This window comes from Ceratotherium simum, chromosome 40, assembly GCF_057802395.1.
Source record: "Ceratotherium simum simum isolate JZ-2026a chromosome 40, ASM5780239v1, whole genome shotgun sequence".
NCBI classification, from domain to species: Eukaryota; Metazoa; Chordata; class Mammalia; order Perissodactyla; family Rhinocerotidae; genus Ceratotherium; species Ceratotherium simum.
In genome coordinates, this window is record NC_141939.1 from 11,355,564 (window position 1) to 11,375,027 (window position 19,464).

Here is a 19,464-nt window from a genome sequence, read left to right on the forward strand (position 1 = left end):
AAGCGCTTCCTACAATCCATGCTTCGGGGACAGCGTCTCATTAACCTTTCCTTTAATTTCAGATGCATTTCTCAACATCAGAGTTTTTATTGGTATCACTAGTGAAAATAAATCTAAATGGAAGTGATTTTTCATGTAATAGACGTCAAAAACAAAGTTTAAAAACAAAATAAAATAAGATGTTCTCTGAACATGGAACATCAATCCATTTATTTATTTTGCACTCATTCAACAGATCTTTACGCATGCTAGTTGAGGCTTAGATGCTGCATCATTACGTTGGATTTCTAAGCACACTTGACCTTGTCTTTGCACTTAGGATAAAATCAAACTTCTAAACATGAACCCGGTGTGAGGTCAGGTGTGATCTGACGCCTGCTGGCCCCCTCACATCTCATCCTGACCAGCTCCCCACACTCACTGCTCCCCAGACACACTGTGGAGAGGCTGCGAGAGGGTCCCGCCCCTCGGGTCTCCCTCCTGCCGGCTGGCTAATCACCTGCTGGCCCCTTGTCTTCACTCCTGACTCAGCTTAAATGTCCTCTCCTCAGAAAGACCTTCCATTGCCTCTGGATCCAAAACAGCCCAGCCCTGATCTTTCCGCCCCTTTCGGTTTCCTTCAGAGCATCCTTCCCGTGTATGACCCTCTCTGTTGTTTGGTCCCTCATAATCCATCTCCCCAACTCAGCTGCAATCTCCAGAAAGTCAGAGATCATCTCAGTCTTATTCCCCCACTTTGTCCCCAGGCCCCAGCACAGTGCCTGGCATGTGAGGGACACAGGAAACAGTGTTACCTTAAGTAGCTTGACCTGATCTAAAATAACATAAAGCCCCAGTGAGATACTGTGTTTCATCGGCTGCAGTGGCAGCCCTTCAGCTGAAGGAGAAACGTTCTCCTTTTTCCTCCTCATCAAGCTCAGGTTCTTTTCCCTGCAATTAATCTGTGCCTCCTCCCTGCAAGGCGGCAATGCACACCTGATCTGCAAGGCAGGCCTGTGTTCACTCCCAGTCTGGGAAATGTCTTACCTGTTGGCCAGGGTCCTGCCTGCCGATGGAGGCACGGCTTCCTCTGTCATCTTAAGAGTGTGATGGCAATGAGCTCAGTGCCCTGCGGGGCCCAGGTGTGACTCTCAGGTGCTTCCTGGGGCTCCTCCGTCCAGGTGAGCATGGGCTCCAGTGACAGCCCAGAACTTCAGCTCCTGCTGCCTAATGAATTCCTCACTGGTGCTTCGGAGTGGAGAGTGGCAGGCCACACTCACAGCATGAATGTCTTTTTAGTCTTAAAAGTTTTTTCTTTATTGGATCAATTTCAAATTAGAGAAGTAATATGTACTAACTGTAACAAGTGAAACAACACTTAAAAATGGTGAGTGAAAGCAAAGATAATTCTTTCTCCCTGTCCCTTTGGAGATTACTACTCTCTGGAGATTACCATGGGCATGCATGCATATGCATTTATCTATGTATTATATATATAATTATATAATGCAATATATATAATATATATTTATATTTAACATATTTGTATTTAATTATATATTACATGTATAACATAATTATAATATATGTAATTTCACATAAGTGGTGTCATATATATGTTGCGGGAATTTCAGTGCAGTATTTTATCTTTATTTAATTACCATTTATCTATGTATTTTGCTTGCTTCTCCCAGGTGTGGTTACTCCAGGTACTTACTGGAAAGCACAGGTGTGCTCTGGCCAGAGGACCACACCTGTGTGCAGTGGCACGGGTTTCCCTTTCTGTTCTTAAACACACCTGCCTTAGTCACACTGGAATTCAGGTGAGTCTTCAGAGAAGTGGCACTGCTGCTGTTTTCTCTTCCCAGTTGCTGGTTTGGGGACATCTGAAGAGATGTCTGTTCCCCCTCCCCCTCAGGAGGCCACAAACCACCCCTGAGGATGGTCTCTGGTTTCCTGTAGTTCCCTGGCCCGTTGTGCTCCCTTCTATTTCTAATTGGCTCCCATTTTGAGCTCCCGGCCCTTGTATTATCTCTGACCTTGTCTATTTCCAGTGACCTTTTCAAAATAACAAATCTCTAGGCCAAGGCCTCTTTCCCTTTGCTCACAGATGTCCCTCCCCATCCCTCCTCTGCCAAAGCTTACCCAAGCCTTTCCTCAGTCCATGTGTCTCTAGGTGACCATTCCTTCTGACCTTCACCAACAGGTCACAAATTGCATCAACACATTTGTGTATTGCTTTGTAGGTTTCAAACATATTCAAATAGATTACTTCCACTAATTCTTACAATAGCCCCTTTGAAATAGAGAGGGGTAAGTATATTGGCCACCAAAATATACAGGGCTTAAAAGACATTAACAGGCAATTTGCAAAGAAGACATTAAAATGGCCACATGAAAAAATACTCAGTTTCACTATTAATAAAAGAAATGCAAAGTATAAGAACATTGATATACTTTGTACCTATGAATTAGCAAGTATTTAAAAGAATGATAATACTCACTGTTCAGCAAGGGAGGAGAGTGGCAGTACACTAGATTGTTGCAGGTTGAAGTACATATTGGTGGCTCCTCTCTGACCAATAACTTGCCAACACATTGTGAATTAGAAAATCGTGGAACCATGCAATTCCTCTTGTAGGAATTTATCCCAAGGAAATAAACAAAGCTATGTAGAAAGTTTAAGCTACAAGAATATTTTATTATGTGACTGATTAATTTGAAATCTTGTCATGTAATAAAATGCTCTGAACAAATTAAAAATATAATGTGGAAGAATATATTATCATGCAAAGCTTTTTGATATAAGTAGAAAAAGATTACACAATAATACATATTGTCTGAGGGAATATGATAGCTATGCCTATAAATATAAATATCATGCTCCCTAAAATGTCAAGAAAGATTATCTCCAAGTGACGGCTTATGGATGATTTTTACTTTCTTAATTTCTGACCATCTCTATTTTCTAAATTATTTTCAATAACCGCATATAATTTTGTAGAGAGAAAAACAAGAAAATGATAACATTAAAAAAATTGCCTTTGTCTAAATGGAACCAGTTCTACATTTGATTCTTTCATCCACTCACTCACTGATTCAACAAATATTTATTGAACTCCTACTATACACAAAGTATTCTGCTAGGTGATTAAAATTTTTTTTAATTAAAAAGAAGAAGTGGCCTCTGCCCTGAAGAAGGTATTCACGGTAAATGGGAGAAAGCCAGTGGGGATTGCTGGTTTCAACAATGAACACCACCAGGCACAGCTGGAGCTCATTAGGCATTATTCTTCCCTAAACCCAAGAAATGGCTTCAGAGGATATCAATGCATCTGGTCATGCTAGGGTGAGATTTAGCCTCAGAACTGGACCTGGATCTGAAAAAGTGGTTTCTGAGAGAGGAAAATGGAGAGAAAGCGTGAAAGTGAGAATCACCCTACTCTTAAAGCTCTTAGCTACTGTGTGTCCTGCTACCTTGAGACAAATGGCTGGAGTGGCCTGGCTGGGGGAGAAAATGTCCCATGGGTTGCATGACTACAGACATTAATTAGAAGACCCAAAATGATCCATCTTCTAAATAAGTGATTAGTGAAAATTCAACAAAATTTCCCTAAAGCGTCCCTCTGAGTCTGTCTCTTGAATGAGCATCCAGCCTCCTACTGTTCCTAGATGACACTCCCCTTTAACTTGCCGGATTGGAACCTCCCACACACATCAAAGCTGTTCTCACAGAGTGAAAGCCACCCCCAGGAAGGGTGGCACTTGCACAGTCTGCAAGAAGTCTTTGCAGCCTCTAGGGTACCATTTTGTTACCCCATGGGATCATTGTCATATTCAAAGTTAAGTCAAGGCATATGCTTTGAGTTGTTTTTTCCCACAAATGGTGAAGAATTTGTGTTGATTCTTCCCCAGAAGGCCACTTGTGACCAGTGTTCATTTGGAGGCCTGGCTGGGCTTCAGAGAGGGACCATGATGAAGTGGACCAGCGTCCTGGGGACTGAACTCGTGACCTCATTAACATAGGGTTCTAATCAACTGAGCCACCAGGCACATACCTCATTTAAGGCACTGATGCAGTAATTTGCTAAATGTTAATTCTTAGATTAACTACAGATGAGTAGAGTTCCTAGGGGGGAAAAAATGAGATTTGTTAATTCTTGAAAGGAAATTTGGGTCATCAGTAGATGATCCCTTTGGTTAGTTTAAGATATAATTCCAGGGCCAGCCCGGTGGCTTAGCGGTTAAGTGCGCGTGCTCTGCTACTGGCGGCCCCGGTTCAGATCCCGGGCGCGCACTGACGCACCGCTTCTCCCGCCATGCTGAGGCCACGTCCCACATACAGCAAGTAGAAGGATGTGCAGCTATGACATACAACTATCTACTGGGGCTTTGGGGGGAAAAAAAAAAGGAGGAGGATTGGCAATAGATGTTAGCTCAGAGCCGGTCTTCCTCAGCAAAAAGAGGAGGATTAGCAAGGATGTTAGCTCAGGGCTGATCTTCCTCACAAAAAAATAAATAAATAAATAAAACTGCTAAAAAAAAAAAAAAAAAAAAGATACAATTCCAGCATCTGAAGATGATACTCATCAGGGTCTATGCCACCATGATTTTTTTTTTTTAATCAATATCCAGATCAGGAAACTTTCAAGGAAAAAGCAAATGGTGTCACTTCCACACTTGCAAAACACTACACAATGATTTTCTTGTAGATTCCTCCGCAGTTTCTATTTCAAACTCATTTACAAAACTTAAGTGGCAAGACGAAGTAAAGGTTTCCATATCTGAGGCAGAGATGGTCCTCCTGGAGTGGGAAGGCTGGACCCCATTACACCCCTGCCCCAGAACCCTAATTCCTGTGGAGAGAAGACCCTCCCTCCATGGGGAAGGGGAGCCCGACCTGCAGCCCTGTCTCAAAGCATGTTGTAACCCACCCCACTCCACCCTCTTACCTGATCCCCCAGCCAGTCCCGAACAAGCCAGTTTTACAAACAGCAAATAGGATTTGGAACAGAGTTTTGACACTGACTCACTATCCTGTGCTCCTATTACATTTCTGTGAATACTCCACCGACTTTTCAACTCTGAAGAAAAGTTTCCACTCTGAGACTACATTTAGGATTCAGACCATTTCAACTTCAGTTGCTCCCACCCTGACAGCAATCTTTGAAACTGATATGGCCCTGAAAGAAGCCAGAATAACTTTTAAAATATATTAATAATAATGGGCTAGGTTCCCAGTCTTTGTAATCTTGTGGAAGAACCTCTGTGAGAAAGCACACTGGGAACTGAATTGAGTGTGTGCCCACACCAGCTTTTCCACGGAAAAGCCTGCTTGAAAATGCATAGCGGTTCTGCAGGAGAATTTCTATGAAGTAGAAGAGGATGGAAATCTGGCCTCACATTTTGCACTTATGACCTTTTGCCCCAAGGAGCTTTAAGACCATCTTTAAATACCCAGGTCTCTGCCCACTGTAAGAGAAGCCCCACCACACCCCATGCGAAAGAACCAACCTGACATCTCAGGAGCATCCTGCTCCCGCCGCTTGCCAGCTAGGGGCCTACGGGAAAGTTACGTATCTTCTTTGAGTTGTCAATTTGCTCACCTGTAAAATGATGATAATTATAGTTACCGCAAAATAGTAACTGTCTCCACATGAAATAATGGACATAAAATTCTTTAGTCTATTGCCTGGAACACAGTAACTACTCACTGAAACTTAACTATTGTACCTACTCTCTGCCTCCTGAGCAAAACATGACCATCTCAGTATAATATGTCTGCATTCCAGATATCCCTTCCTTTATAAATCTAAAATAAAAGTTAAGTCAATCCTACAGTGTACATCCATGAAGAAGGTACTAATGATTAAACTGACCACAGCTAGGCTTAAATAGCTAAGAGATAGCAGCCTAAAATGAAAATAGCTAGTCCTGATTTCTAAATAATGCCTTTAAAATGTTTTCCTATGAAATACATTATAAAATGGCATAAGGAACTTTCCAAACTAGCATGATCAAAATATATGATCTTAAAATCATAATTCTCTTCAACACACCAAAATTTTAGTCAACTAAAGATTCTCAGGAATTTCACATTCTGAATGTATAAAAAGAAAATCCACCAATTCAAATAAAATCAGATTAAGTATATTTTCATCTGAAAATACAATCTGAGACAACTTCATTTTATATTCAAGGAACACTCTTATAAGCATTTAGTAAGTTACAATTTAAAACTACTCAAGTTCAAGTTGACAGTTAGGAACTAAATAAATAGAAACTAAATTGCTGAATAGTATCCATCTTACAGTTGTGGGCTCGATTTGCTACTTTAATCTCCAGCAGGGAATATTAGTTCAATAAAATAAATATTTTTAATTTCCTCCATGCATTTCCTCAAACCATGCCAATGCACTTATCTACGGCTCACTTAAAAGATTTGTTAAGCAGCCCCCCACTTACTTAAAAGAGGATGTTTGATTTTCTTATGAAAATGGAGGAACGGACGTAAGTGCTCATTGTTTTAATGCACTGAGCCCTTAATCACTTCCAGTTCTGATTCATCAGAAAAGTAGTACTCTTGAAGGACTTTTTATTTTTGGTCACTAAATATTGTCTTTCATTTTCAGATATTTATTTCTTGCTGGAAAATGATACTGTATTTTTACCCTAATGATGAAGGATGAAAGATGGAGAGAATTCCATTTGGTGATTATTGGACCATGAAGAAGTAAACTGATTCAGAAAACAAATCCCCAAAAGAAAAATAAAATGTATTATGTGAGGTGGAAGCATGGAATTCTTGGCAAATATTCAATTGGAGACAGAATTGGTAATTTAATAACATCCTTGTTTTGTCAATATTTGGGGGTGAGGTCGGGGGTGGTAAATCTCTAGGGCTTCAGCTTTGGGCCAGAATCTCTCTACTCTCCACCATTACCTCAGCCAGCATGGGTGGTTAAAGACACAAATGCCTGGAGGCCTTGCAAAGGATTGCTAAAACTGCACAGGCCATGGGCACGGGTCCAAGATGCCATCTTTCCCCCATGAGCCAGGGCTAGAACAGAACCTCCATCTCCACAGCTCAGTGGGCAGCGGGAATCACCTCCCAAGAAAGCCCACTCTGAACACTATTCCCAGAGGCCTGGAGCCTCACTCCCAAATCAGAGCAGACAGGTAAATTCATGCAGTGAGACTGCCAGCTGCAGTGATTCTGCCAAATCATTCTGAGTCACTGGGTCATTGTGCCACTTTGCTTTGGTCCTTCTAGCTGTCCCCTGCTGGTTGATGAGCAGAGTTTGGCAGGAAAATCACCCCAACTTTGGAAATTCTGGCCACACCCGTGCACTCCAAAAGGGTACACCTGAGTTGGGTACATGGTAAAGGAGTTAAAGAAGGTGCTGCAGTAACACCCTGCTCCTTTCTGGACCGGAAAGGCAAGGAGAGGGTCATTTGTCAGTCCAGTTCTCTTTCGAGTTTAAAGGAGGAAAGTACCACAGGAAGAAATTTGAAAGAAAAAAAAAAAAAAAGACAAATTGAAGAGAGAGAAAGACAAGTTTAGTCCAAATCCAGTCCCCAAGACAGTTCTGAGTTGCCACTTTTCTTCTACGACCTTTTTAATTTCTGTATTATGTGATGTATAGAAAAAAAAGCAAACTTAATTGCTAAAAATCTTACCTAATTTTTTGGTTCCCATGGTGGTCTGAAGAGACATTATATTGGTTACACAAGTGTGTGTTTATAATGATAGATGGTGGCAGTAGTGGTGGTGGTGATGATGGTGGCAACAGTCGAAGTACTAGTGATGGTGCTGATGGTGATGGTGGTGAAGGTGGTGGTGGTTATGGTGAGGGTGTTGGTAATGGTAGTGAAGGTGGTGGTGGTGAGGGTTATGAGGATGATGGTAATGGTGCTGGTAAGGTTGGTGGTGGTGGTGGTGAAGGTGTTGGTAATGGTGGTGAGGCTGGTGGTGGTGGTGGTGAGGGTGGTGGGGGTGAGAGGGGTGTGGGGGTGGTGTTGGTGTGGGGAGTGGTGGTGAGGGTGGTGGTGACAGTGGTGTTGGTGAGGATGTTGGTAATGGTGGTGATGGGGGTAGTGGTGGTGGTGGTGTTGGTGAGGGTGGTGGTGGTGGTGATGGTGGTGGTAATGGTAGTGAGGGTAGTGGTGGTGAGGGTGGTGGTGACAGTGGTGTTGGTGAGGATGTTGGTAATGGTGGTGATGGGGGTAGTAGTGGTGGTGGTGGTGGTGAGGGTGGTGGTGGTGGTGATGGTAGTGGTAATTAGTGGTGGTGAGGGTGGTGGTGACAGTGGTGGTGGTGAGGGTGTTGATAATGGTGGTGAGGGCTGTGGTGGTGGTCGTGGTGATGGTGGTGGTAATGGTAGTGACGGTAGTGGTGGTGAGGGTGGTGGTAATAGTGGTGATGGGGGTGGTGCTGGTGGTGGTGAGGGTGGTGGTAATGGTGGTGAGGGTGGTGGTGGTGGTGAGGGTGGTGGTGACAGTGGTGGTGGTGAGGGTGGTGGTAATGGTGGTGATGGGGTAGTGGTGGTGGTGGTGGTGGTGAGGGTGGTGGTAATGGTGGTGAGGGTGGTAATGGTGGTGAGGGTGGTGGTGACAGTGGTGGTGGTGAGGGTGGTGGTAATGGTGGTGATGGGGGTAGTGGTGGTGGTGGTGGTGGTGATGGTGGTGGTAATGGTAGTGACGGTAGTGGTGGTGAGGGTGGTGGTAATGGTGGTGGAGGTTGAGAGGGGAGTGGGGGGGGTGTTGGTGTTGGTGGGCGGTGAGGGAGATGGTGGTGGAGTTGGTTTTGGCGATTACAGTCAAATCGCCCAAAAATGAATTAAACACTTTAACTTACATATTAGAAACTTGAGACGTCTACTCTACCTACCTTCTCTGAGTCTTAACCTTGTTATCCATCAAATGTTGATTAATCTGATCACAAAGATATTGTTCTCTGATTAAACTTGAAAGGCACTTTCAAAAGAAGAAAAAAAAGTGGAGTTAAAGCAACTGCTTGAGGGAATTTTTTTCTCTCTGTGGGTGAGTTTTTATTCTTCACTATTATTTTCATCATAATCATTGTCACTGAAAGCATTTCAAAGTATCACTAGGGCTTGAACCTTCTGTATCATAAGATTCCAAGGATGCAGAACATTCAATTCATGGAACTCTTGTAGAGATATGTGACAACACTTTTTTACCAACGATCAAAAATGTCTGGGGCAGAGAGTTCTCACTGGCGGTGCTGATTACCATAAACACAGAGAAATACTTCCACTGTGTGGTTATGTTTAATGGATGATGAGGTAGTCATAGGCAGCTTATTAATACTTTTTCTTCTCTCCTTCTAGGCTCAGAGTAGGATTGAATGGCCCCAACTACTTTGAGGTAGATATGGTCATGTGACTTTTTTGACCAATGAAACGTGAGAAGTGGTAGGTGTCACTTCTGGGCAGAAGCTTTAAGAGCCAGGGCAAGCTTCACCCTGTTCCCTTCCCTCTGCTACGGTGAATGTGGGGGCAGGTACAGAGAGCAGCCTCTGGCATCCTGAGTCCCTGAATGTCTGCATCCGGCAAAGCCCTTCTGACCCCCAATGGACATGCAACGGGATCAAGAAATAAACGCCTGTTGTTTCAAGCCACTGAGTTTTGACAGTTATTTTCTACCACAGCAAAACCTGCTGCATCATAACAGATACAGACGGCAAAGAGCCAAAACAAGAGAGTTTAAAGTCACTGGTGGTCACTTCAGAAAGATGGAATCTACATCCTTCTGAGAATAAACCAAACCCTCAAGGCTTTCTGACCAAATCCCTAACTCAAAGACATTTAATCATTCCCTAGTGAAGGTCTCTTCCAGACAAAGCCTGCCTAGGAAAAAGGTACTACCTGCAAGCAATTGAAAGTCACTCTAGCCCACGCAAACTGCAAGATGATTTGGAGCTCTCTTCTGGCTGAGTTCTATTTCAAACAATAAACCACCTTCTTACCACTATCCAGGCAGACAGGCACAGATCCCTTATCATTTTCAGAACTGTTCATTTAAAGACTCCACTGCTCAAGACATAAGCTTCCTTAAGGAACTCTACTTCTAAGAAAATGAAATCGCACAAAATTAGTACATTTCCACATTCAAAGTGAGGCGGCAAATGTGAAAAGCCCATCTGTGCCCACCCTCCCTCCACCCCACCAACTCTGCCACCACCCAGAGCTGAAGCTATGCATGAAAAATCTAACACATGCAAAGCATAGAGGCTCTTTGAAAATTTGGCCCAGTATGTCTTATATGTGAGTTGCAGTTTTACGGAGTCTTGCCAACAACAACAAAAAGGAAAGAAAAGGAAAGGGATTTTTTCCTCTAAACTTGGGAATGAAACATAAAACTCCTCTTCTATGAGGCTGAATGGCTCCAATTTTCCACACTCAGGATGAGCTCTTACTAGCCATTACCTTCATAATATCTTTTTATGTGGCTTTTTAGTAGACATTTCTTTCCTCCCAAATTAATTACATGGCAGCAGGGGCCCAAAGAGATACCCCAGTTCCTTAGTGAGTGGCCAGGGGTCCTCAGCAAACTTCAGGGTCATTGTAAAGATAACATGAAATGGATGATATGAATGTGCTTGGAAACACTAAAAGGGCTATATTAATGTCTTTATTTCTCCACACCCAGCTCCCACCATATCTACCGGCTCTATTGTGTCTAACTTGTACTGCCTGCCGTTTTCTGAGGTCTCTACATAGGTAAGTACAGAGCAAATTAACACTTACTGGGAATGGTCCAAGTATGAAATTCACAAGAAAACCCTATGAGTTGGGTGTTATTATCTCCAAAAATGCAGAGAAGTGTGGAGAATTCAGTGTTTTACACACGGTGACACAAATAGTGGTAAGTGGAGAGCCCCAGTCAGAACTCTGTCTGTCCATTGACTCAACAGGCATTCAGTGCCACCTCCCATCGAAGGGGTCTTCCTGCCACCAGCTAGGTCTGTTCCAAAAAGGATGGGCATGGAGGTGCCATCTATTTAGCTGACGAGAGGAATGTACTAAACTGTCTATGTTAAGTTGGCTGGGCGGAACTCAACCTAGGGTTTCTTAGACGTAACCAAAGCCTGCAGGACAAAGAAGGATCCAAACAGGCAAGTGAGGAAGAAAAGACAGGCCCTGCGCCCACCAGGAAGAGAGGGCAAGAGTGAACAACTGTGGGAAAGAAGTCAGGGAGCAGGGCCAATTAGAAATTCAATGAAAAATTAGTTGTCCATCAACATATATTGGTTTGAAATTTCCAATAGCTTGGGAAATCTCTATAGGAAGAAGACAACATATTCTATCCATAAAAGCAAAGAGAACAGGGAGAGATAAGGATGCTCTAGATAAAGGATAGTCAATAGATGCATAAGAACTATTGAGAGGGAAACTCGATGGTGGGGCAGGGAAGAAATCACAGCAACATCCCTGGGAAAGAAGGGAGCCACAGAGTAGAGCAAAGAAAAACAAGTGTGAAAATAGAGATTGATTTTAAACATTAAAAAGGGAAAAAAACAAAAAGGAAGAAAATCCAAGGAGCAAGATGAAAAAAACCAAAACTGACGGGTTTGAAATGGACAAAAGTCTTTCTGCAAAAAGTAAATACATACTGTCTTCTAAGAAAACAAGTTGAAATAGGCATCAGAGCCACCAGAAAAATCGTCAAGGGCCAGATCCTCTGACTCAGGTTAAGAATGCTATTAAATACAGTAGCTACTTAAAAAGGCATAACCAAAATTAGAGAAAGGAAAGCCTTTCAATATTCAAAACATACACAGGTTTCTAAAAAATATTTTTGTTGTAAACGTCCAGATTTTTATTGTCTTTTTCTCCACCAATGTTCCTATTTGGGTGTTCCTAACACCTAAAAGGTTACACATTCATCTCAAATAATTACAAAAAATGTTTGCAAACTCTTTCTTCACTTCTTTGCGAATGGCATCATAAGAAATTCCTCATTTGGGGGGCTGTGTCCATATACCTTTATAGTGTTCTTTGATTTTGATCTATCAACTTGAACCATCCAACTCATTTTTTAAAATTTAGCCATACTTAATTTGTTTACTGAGTTAACTGGTTCACCAACTTAGCTGGAATTTATAGCTGAATTATCACTCATTTCAGTCCCAACAGGCCAGCCATTTAAGGACACAGACACTTGATGTGTTTCCTCAATATTAATTAATTCGCACTGCTTCCTCACAGCAGATTATTGGCAAAAAGGCTTTTCTTAAATTCTGGATCTACAACGTGAACATTTAGTATTGCATAGTGAATGTTCACCCATAAGTTCCCAAAGTTGGAGGGATAATTTAATAGCCCAGGCCACTTTATTTAGATAATTTAATAGCCCATGCCTTTTCTTACGGAGAATTATACCTTGAAAAAGCACATTTCCTGATCTCTTTTAGTAATCTTTTCTATCAGAAAAATCTTCCTGGTTGATAATATGAGGAAAAGAGAAAATTTAACACCTTGAAGAGTATTCTTAGAACATCTAGTAAAAAAAGGAAGGGTTTCTATATTTAAAATGATAATGCTTTCCAGCCCAGAAAGTAAAAATATGGTTTACAAAATTGTCCTGGGTCATTTTTGTAGTGTCATGGTCATATGTTCTAAATCACGTCTATAGAAGAATCATTTAGATTTCTGGTCTCAGTGCCTTCACTGGAGAGGAGAAAGGTGGCAGAACATCTGACTTTTTGTTTCATCCAGATGCTTGTTTTATATTTACTTAGCTATACCGTCCTGGAATTCACATCAATAATTAATTAATGAAATAAATATAAAAGTTCAAGAGACATAAGAAAATACTCTCTAGATGAACACCAAACTAGAAATCCAAGTTGAAGGGTCTCAATTCTCAAATGTATAACCTCTCCAAGGTGGAATTCAGTTCTAAATAATACTTTTCAACCAAAAAAATTATCATGACAAACGAGTGGTGTTTCCAAATCAAGATAATGTACGGTAAATCCAGCAGGAATTCCAGGGCCTGAGGGAAGGGACTTGAAACAGTCTGATTAAGGGCATCACGAGAGTCAGAGATGTTTTTTGTTTGTTTGTTTCTGTATCACCTTCTGTTTCATGGGACATCTTAGAACCTTCCACCGCACGGCAACACTGAGTCGCTGTGAAGGGAACAAGACTTCTGACCGACAAGGTAGTTTTTCTAAGGAGCTTCTGACACACTTTATTTCATTTCTTCTTCCAAAGTCCTTACAATACTGAAGTCAAATAGTGTTAACCCTGTGTATACACATGTGAATAAACAGATATATTGTTGACTGAGGGGTTTTAGTCAAACCTAAATCAGCTAATGTTATTGATGGCATACCACTCAATTGTATTGTGGTTGCTTTATCAATATGCTCAAAGAGTTTCCCACAAGAATATTCCTAGGTAGAAAGTGCAAGTGTCGTTTCCCACACCACAGAGTTGCTGCATCTGCCTGGGTGGGACTCTGGAGAAGCAAAGGTAACAGGACACAGAGCTCACAGGACAGCTTCGGTCACTCAGATCTCTCCCGGTGGGGACAAAACAGCACCAAACGTTGGCAGTCTTTTATTTCCCTTCCTTCCAAAGATGAAAACACAGCATTAGGCAAATTTACTCTGACCTCCCACCTCCTGGGCTTGTCTGGTACTCAGGTTGAGTCAGCCTATCTTTCCATCAAGGTAAATAACAGTAAGAGGCAGATCAATAACTTAATCACCCAAGGAAACATTCAGTGCAGGATGTAGTTCTGGTTTTGACAATGCTTTGGAGTATTAAAGTTATGGTCCTTCAGAAAAAATATATATATATTTGTTTCCTTCCTCATTGAAATTTGGTCTTTGACAGTTCAATCCTTAATCGTGTCTTTTTTTTTGTCATTTCAATTGGTCATGAGTTCTGTCAACTATTAGAAATACAAATTAATAATGAATAAATCCCCATGTTCTCAGATTCCTAGTGTCATCAGTATACTACATCGTAATGTACATGATTTAAGGCAAACATCATATGAAGTCCACGACTGCAGACATCTCAGCTCTATGGGACTCCTTCAAGCCATCGTCCCTGAAAAATAGTCTCCATGGGGGCCTGAATGCAGAAAAAGTTTTCACCTCTTGTTATATTGAAAGAGTTTTAATAGATCTGCAATATAGAAAAATATCTGAGAAAAGACAGAAAGAAAGGAAGGTGGGGCTGGGTGCCCGCCTCTGAGGTTGGAATCTGGTTTATAGCACGCATGTGGAATTAGTCCTAGCGCACAGCTGCCACACTGACATGAGCAATCTTAAGGGCTCAAAATAAAAATAAAAAAAAATCTGGGAGAATCTGTCCAATTAATACCACTCAAATTAAGAATTTTTGCACAATAGATCATATCAACTTCGGAGGTGGGGTCTATATGACACCATAATAACTATCTGTAAAGAGAAAACTTTAGAAAGCCTTCTAGATGTTGGAGCTACATTATGACAAATACATAGAAATGTAGAGATGCCTTACAGACTGAGCCAGCAGTGCCACCACCATCATATTCCACCTGGGAGAGGGGGGGGTCTCTCCCAGCTGATGGTGCCACCGAAGCCTGTTGAGGTGCTACTCTCCCAGCCTACAACTGGAGAGTCCCTGGCCACATTTGCCCACTCCAAGGATTTCTCTCTGACCTCTGGGGTTGAAATATCAAGCTGAACCTTCTGGAATTTATCATCAGCCTGGCATCTGTGCTCAGCAGTAGAGCCTCTGAATTCAAAACAGGACTGTTTCCTGGCTCAGAACTCCAGCTCCAAATTCCTTAGGCTCAAAACTGATGGGAAAACAGATCTTCAGCATTCTTCTGATTTAGAAATCATTCAAACTGACAACAGATAAGAAATTGACAAGGAGATATGAAATTCGTAATTTACATAGCTGTCTCTTTTCTCCTTCTACATAGTAAAGAACAGAGCGTCCTTAACCTTGATTTTCTCACTTCTCTCAGTTTAAAGCACAGCCCATAATATTAATTAAAGTGTGTGTGAGCTGGAGGGTACGAGTTACATTTCATATGCTGTACCACATGGCATTCTAGAAGAGCTGTACGATTTTTAGGTGTGCTTTTTTTCCCAACTTGATATGTATGCAGCCCTGCACACTATTCAGCATAACCTCGCCTACACGCCACACAGAAACTCCACAATAACAACCCGAAAATGAGGGCAGTGAAGAGAACAAATACTGAGGGCACTGGTGGCTTAAGTATTTAGGTAGGTGGAGATAAGTTTCTGACTCAGAACTACAGAATGCTGGTGCTAGAAAGGGCGTCTGAGGTGATCTAGTGCGACCGTTTTGTTTTACAGATAAGGCCTGCAGAAGGTAGGTGGCTACAGGAGGTAGGTTAAGCAACTAGTTAGGGGTAACCCCACGTATTTCTTATGATTCCACGTCTTTCCACTACACCAGGGTCATAAACCTCTTTGAGATACTGATGTAAGTTAGGCCTTTTCCAGGAAGAAAAAAAAAAAGATCATATGCATATAGATACACAAAACATTTGCATATAAACTCAAGAGGTTCACAGAGCCCCTGAGGCTTATCTGTGGATACTTAACAGGTCTATGATCCCCAGATTAAGAACTCCTGCACCTGAAGAAGCAACTTTTCTAAGTAGCAAGTGCCACTTTTAACCCCTTTCAAAACTTATCTCCTCTAGAATATAAACTAGATTGAATGACGTAATCTATCAACTTCAGGGGAAAAGCAATTCCAACAACTCAAATAGATGAATTAAGCCCTAATCAATATTCCCATATTTTTAACATGTGTCAAGAAAAAAAAAAATGTGTAAGAGAAATTTAAACCTACGTGTATTTTACTGCTGATTTCACATATGGACATGGCATATCTTTTCTCCTAATATGGAGATGGCTCAGCAGTATTTAAATGATTCCTTATTCCAAGCCATATAAATATGCACCAGATGTATCTTTTGTAAATGTTATGTTTTTCAACTTCTCAGCATTTGCAAGTAGTTGAAAGCTATGTCAAGCATGCTTTAACGGGGCATAAAAGTGTATTGTATTCAAAGAGATGGCACCGCTCTGTAAGAGGTGAAGATACAAATGTTGTCAATGGATACATTTTCATTTTATTGATTTACACTGCATAATAGAATGCCTTCCCCGTATTCTTCTTTACATGCAAGTTCTGTATCAATTGAAATATAACTAGATATTTAAAAATCATGCTTACATTAATGGATTCTCTAGATGAAAGAAAATTCAAAACACAGAATTTTATGACTAGAAGGCAACTTAAAGATCAACTAAATCCCATACCTGATTGAACAGATGAGAAAACTATAACTAAAAAGGTTACATGAGGCAACCAAGTCACTAAACTAGTTGTGGCTCAGTGCAGGAATTTACATACCCCTGAATATAAGGAATTTTACCTAGCTCTTTATACGGTCTGCCTCTTGACTTACCTAAACAAAAAACAGAAGAAACAGTAAAACATATATCATTTATTGATTTCCTGGGACTTACTGGGAAGAAGCAGACGTGATCTAGACTTTGAAAACTGTAAAATTATCTTATGGGAAGTAAACAGAGGAAGTAAAATGCCAATTGCTTGCATTAAAAATTGTCAAAGAATATCATCATGCTATTTCTCCAATATAAAATTCTAATGGACTCAATGTGAGTGTTTTTATTTTTAATACAGAATATATTGTAGTAAATTCTTCTCAGAACATTTTCTTTGAGGTTAAATATATCAAAGATGTTTAGGAGATATATTCAAGTCATATGTAATTGATAGTTCATCTAGAAAACAGTGTCTTTTTAAATAAAAGTTAACACAGATTGATAGCTTATTGTAAAACTCTTTTTTTTTTTTTCCCCTATATTTTGCTATGGAGAAAGCAAACTCTATCTCACGTCATTTCCTGTGACTTTCTAACATCTCAAAGCAGAGTACAGCATTTGAGGGTATGCATTAGTTTATGCTGACTTTACCCTGGCTTATTTTTCCCACCTTAGTTTCTTTCTGTCATGTATTTTAATAAACTGCCTCAAATTCTTTCTTGGAATGAGGTACAATATTAATTAATTAATAACTAATTACTTAATTGGTGAAAGTCATTTTCTGAAAGCCAAGTAACCTTTTCACTTTGACCTTTACAAATAACATTTTGCCCTTTGGTAGCCAGTGGCAGCAATGAAGATTTCATTTAGAATGAAATCATTATTGAGGTTTTTTTCAACCTTTATGTCACTGTTGCTGTGAGTTGAGTACCAGTGCTTCTCCAAGTTTCATGGCTGATTATATTTCCCCTTAAAACCCAAAGGAAACCACATATTTTCGCTCTAGCCGGGAACCAGCATTTGCTCTGCTCCCTGGTTAACGGGGAGGAGCAAGGCCCAAGTCACAGCACTCGCTTGGGGGCACAGAGTCCAGCCTCCCTGATTCATCTGGGGCTCCCAAAGAAGAGAGTGAAGACCAGTGAAGAGATTTGAGAAAGTGGCTCTGCCTGGGACTGTGAGATGTCCACACAGTCCCTGGGAAGGTGGTGGTGAGCTGAGCACAGTGAGGAGCAGAACCAGCTAAAGCAGCCCCATGGGCTCTCTTGTCAGCCTGGAAGCGGGATAATCTCCAGAGTCTATAGTCAACATCGTGTTTAGGGACAGTGTTTCCCATCAATAGGTTATTTTCATGCCCAGGGTGCTTATATACAGAGAAGCTGACACATTACTACTTGTTTATTTAGCGCAGGAGTTTATAGATATACACACATGCACTTTCTGAGACCCTCATCATAACTTACTATACTTCAGTGCAAATTGACCATCCAAACCAAATTGTAATCATCATTTCAGGTTATGTTGAGCCTTATTCTGTTCTCATTATCACATAGGGCTGGGGGATGTGGCTGACTGTAACAATGGTGTGCAAGGAAGCCTTAAGAGCCTTTACCATCCTTGCTTTGATATGAGATTGGTGGGGGTGCTGAACTCACAAATGTCACAGGACTGCTTTGCAAACTAGCACAGAGGTGTCCCTAAAGGGGTGGCATCTGGGAAACTCCAAGATGAGAAAGCAGCAGGGTCCCTCAGAACTTGGAAAGCAGTAAAGCATTGCCATTAAAAGCAGACAATATCTCTAAGAGACATGACAGAAGTTCAAAACTGGGTACCACGGCCACATGACCTTGGGAAGGTGACTTAGCCCCTAGATGCCTCGATCGGCTCATGTCAAACCTGGATATGAGCTGTGCTTCAAAGGGCATTTAGAGGCTTAAAGGGGACAAGGCACATAAAGTTCATGTTTCAATGCCTGGTATATGGTAAGTCCTTGGTAAAATTTGGTCATTATTGTTATCGCTGTCACCGTTGTTGTTATGGAAATTTTCTTTTGAATCATTATGCTTGGAAATGAGAAAAGATTTGCTTGGAAGAGCTCCCTGTTTCTCATCTCCCCATACTCAGAGATTGAGCACAGGTTGCTGAATTCTGCTCCACCATTCTCCCTCCAGCCCATTCAGAGGAGTTCAAAGTGGAAGATAGGGGAGAGTGCCCGGGGCCCAGGCTATAACCCCACTGCCTCCTGTCAGCAACGGCTTTGGAGTCCAGCTACCTGATTCCCCGCACGTGGCTACCTTGCTCCCATGACCAAGTCCAGGCTGAGGGCGGCAAGAACATTTTCAGAAGGAGCCAGAGGAAAACCTCACAGACTGACATTCTCCCTGGTTCCCCTCCCAGTTTATTGTGAGCACAATGGAATCTCCTCTGTTTCAGTTCCCTGAGGGGAAGAAGGGAAAACCCCGTCAAACTTAAAGCAATGATAAAGAGGTGTCTACTGGGGTTTGGAGGGCGGGAGAGTCCACACTAAACAACGTCCCTCACCTCCAGTGGTTAGTGTCCCATTGCACGATGCATTCTCCATCAAGAACACGTTCACACTGAGAGTGAGAGCCAACAACTACCCCACTGCCACCCACCCCTCCTAAGTTTCTCCAGTGCCTTGGGAAACCAGGTCAATGCTTTCTCAACCCCCTCTGTAGAGACCTGTAACATCTTGAAAGCATAAGCTTGGCACAAGATAATTTAAAAATAGACGACAAATCTATACTTGATGCTTAACGCACCTATCCCTTAGGAAAATGTATACAAAACTTGTTTTTCCTCTCCACAAAAACCAATTTAGCTATTACCCAATGCCATTTACTAAAACTGCAAGCTAAAATCAGCTCATTGACGCAGCCAGTGCTGGTCCTGCATTGACTTCTAAGACCCAGAGTGCAGAGCTAATCTGTGGGTAGGGAGCTGTGTCCAGTTTTCTATGAACGTGAGGAACTTGCTTTAACTTGTTCTGTAGCAGCTTCCCACCAACCCCACCACACACACACACACACACACACACACACACCCAGTGTTGGAGCTGGGCTTGGTGGGCTGGTCCTGCTTAATCGAGAGGAGTACGCTCT

The 19,464-nt window shown here is 41.7% G+C and overlaps 1 long non-coding RNA gene across 1 annotated transcript in view; it reads right to left on the minus strand.

The window, feature by feature from the left end:
• Nucleotides 1-5,402: 5,402 nt before the first annotated feature.
• Nucleotides 5,403-19,464, minus strand: part of LOC147912072 (uncharacterized) — a 49,953-nt gene continuing 35,891 nt past the window's right edge. Inside the window, exon 3 of the long non-coding RNA XR_015550325.1 lies at nucleotides 5,403-5,585. This is a non-coding gene — a long non-coding RNA (uncharacterized LOC147912072). The remainder of the gene's footprint in view (nucleotides 5,586-19,464) is intronic.